Raw genomic sequence first — 3,182 nt, 5'->3', positions numbered from 1 at the left:
AAAAAAAAAAAAAAAAAAAAAGAAAGAAAGAAAGAAAAGAGAGACAAAAAAAAGAGAAGCAAAAGGATTGATCATTCTTTTGTAGAGCATATTTGTGCCAATAAAGCCCTTGTAAACTGGAAAAAGACAACACTCAAATGCATGGGATTAAGAAATTGTCTTCTGTTATTCTTGCTGACTTTTGTTCTGTGGAGGAAGTTGAGACCAAATTGTGAAGTAGCAACCCCAAGGTCACAGAACGCGTGGGTGCCTGGGGAGAAGGATGGATTTAAGCAGACTTCTGTTGGAATAAGTGAGTTTGGGTGGAGTAGACGGGGCCTGCAGAGGTGTTTGGGGATGTAAAAGAGGAACCGTGAGGCCAGAAGGGAGCACTGGAAGAAGTGATAAGAAACCACAATTCCTAAACAATTCAGTAGAGGGCCCAGGTCTGTTAAAGCCTGTCTAAACCAGGCCTTGGGTCTCCGTCTGCGTTGCCTGCTTCTAACAAGGCTCTGCAGCCAGGAGGCAGTGCCCCGGGGGCCTGGCTGGGAACAACAGAGGCTCAGGAGCGGTCTAAAGCACAGCATGTGGGTCAAATGAAGCTGTCTCTGTTTAGTTCCTACAGACAGACATCCGTGAGAGGATGAGGGGGTGTGCTTGCCTCATGGGCAAGCACTAATTTTTATCTTTTGTAGAAACAGAGTCTCACAGGACTAGCTTCAGCAGTGCATACACTAAAATTGGAAATGGGGTCTCACTGTGTTGCCCAGGCTGGACTTGAACTCCTGGGCTCAAGGGATCCTCCCACCTCAACCTTCCAAAGTGCTGGGACTCAGGCATGAGCCACTGCACCCGGCTAAAGCACTAATGATTAATTCTCAGGCTATCACTCTGGTTGATCATTTCTTCCCTCACACGGAGGTATCCTCTAGGGACAAGGTGACTTTTTCTGCTTTGTTCTTAGCTGTTTTCAAACAACTAGAAAGGCAGGCCAGGCGTGGTGACTCACGCCTATAATCCCAGCACTTTGCAAAGCCGAGGCAGGTGGATCACAAGGTCAGGAATTCAAGACCAGCCTGGCTAACATGGTGAAACCCCATCTCTACTAAAAATACAAAAATTAGCCAGGCATGGTGGCGAGCGCCTGTAATTCCAGTTACGTGGGAGGCTGAGGCAGGAGAATCACTTGAACCCAGAAGGTGGAGGTTGCAGTGAGCCGGGATGGTACTGCTGTACTCCAGCCTGGGTGACAGAGCAAGTGAGACTCCGTCTCAAAAAAAAAGAAAAGTGCTTGGCACACAGTAAGTGCTCAATATATTTCAGAATGGAGGCTAAATTATTGAAAAAACAACAGCTCCACATTTCTCTTTTTAAAATAGAAGGAGGGGCTGGGCATGGTGGCTCATGGCTTTAAATCCCAGCTACTCAGGAGACTAAGGCGGAGGTTGCTGTTGTACAGGACCGAGCGTAGAAACTTAGCACCAAGACAAAAGTATGCCAGATTGCACGGTCATTTATTATGCCGGTGACCACAGAGGACTCACGTCTCTCCAACCTGTGCTGTCGAAAGGAGGGTGCCAAGACTTTTTATACCCGAAAAACCACTTTGGGAGTGGGGGTGAGGAGCGCGGAGGGGGATGAAAAGTTTTCGGGGCCGGGCGCGGTGGCTCAAGCCTGTAATCCCAGCACTTTGGGAGGCCGAGGCGGGTGGATCACGAGGTCAAGAGATCGAGACCATCCTNCTGAACCCAGGAGGCGGAGGTTGCGGTGAGCCGAGATCGGGCCATTGCACTCCAGCCTGGGTAACAAGAGCGAAACTCCGTCTCAAAAAAAAAAAGAAAAGGTTTCAGACATTCCAAGGGCTAGGGGATTCTGTGATTCACCTCCTAGGCGGAGACGAGGGTGGGGGTCTCCGGACATTCCAAGAGCCAAGGGATTCTGTTTGTTACTTAAGTGGTTTACAGAGGTCAAGATATGCATTTGTTTACACATTATCTGGGTAGTGATAGAAGTCACAGATCTTAGTTACTTCTTACAAGTCACAGGAGCCAGGATGGAATTAGCCTGGGCTGCTTATTTTAATTATTACCGGTAAGCAAAGACTAGAAATTCTGGCACAATATCACATTGCAATGAGCTGAGATCCCACCACTGCACTCCAGCCTGGGCAACAAGAGCAAAACTCTCTCAAAACAAACAAACAAACGAAAACCAGTGAGGACAACCAGTGATCCCTCTCATCACCATCTTGGCTTTGGTGGAATTTAGCAGGCTTCTTTACTGCAAACTGTCTTATCAGCAAGGTCTTTATGACGTGTGTTTTGTGCTGACCTTCCATCCCATCCTGTGACTTCAAATGCCCTTTTTTATTTTGTTTTGTTTCTACTGCAACCTCTGCCTCCCGAGCTCAAGCAATTCTCCTGTCTCAGCCTCCAGAGTAGCTGGGATCACAGGCATGTGCAACCACACCTGGCTAATTTTTGTATTTTCAGTAGAGATGGGTTTTCACCATGTTGGTCAGGCTGGTCTTGAACTCTCGACCTCGGGTGATCTTCAGGTGACCCACCTTCCCAAAGTGCTGGGATTACGGACGTGAGCCACCATGCCTGGCATTTTTTTTTTTTTTTTTTTTTTTATATCTTAACTGTTTGTGTTTTTTTTTTTTTTTTTTTTTTTTTTTAAGACAGAGTCTTGCTCTGTCACCCAGGCTAGAGTGCAGTGGGGCAGTCTCAGCTCACTGCAGCTTCTGCCTTCTGGGTTCAAGCGATTCTTCTACCTCAGCCTCCTGAGTAGCGCTGGACTACAGCCACGCCGGGCTAATTTTTGTATTTTTAGGAGAGACAGCGTTTCACCGTGTTGGCCAGGATGGTCTTGATCTCCTGACCTTGTGATCCACCGACCTTGTGATCCACTCGCCTTGGCCTCCCAAAGTGCTGGGATTACAGGCGTGAGGCACTGTGCCCGGTCAAAGATTTTTTTTTAAGATTCAAATGCGGTTCAGGCAGCGCAGCGCAGCTGCCCGGCCCACCCAGCTTCCCGGACCGTGGCCAACCTCGAGCGCTCGTTCTTCGCCATCAAGCCGGACGGCGTGCAGCGCCGCCTGGCGGGCGAGATCATGCAGTGCTTCGAGCAGAAGGGGTCCCGCCTCGCGGCCATGAAGTTAAACCGGACGGCGTGCAGCGCCGCCTGGCGGACGAGATCAT

The sequence above is a fragment of the Cebus imitator genome, unplaced genomic scaffold (genome assembly GCF_001604975.1).
Source record: "Cebus imitator isolate Cc_AM_T3 unplaced genomic scaffold, Cebus_imitator-1.0 Scaffold190, whole genome shotgun sequence".
NCBI lineage: Eukaryota > Metazoa > Chordata > Mammalia > Primates > Cebidae > Cebus > Cebus imitator.
The sequence above is the reverse complement of the archived record's forward strand: the minus strand, read 5'-3'. Positions refer to the sequence as shown.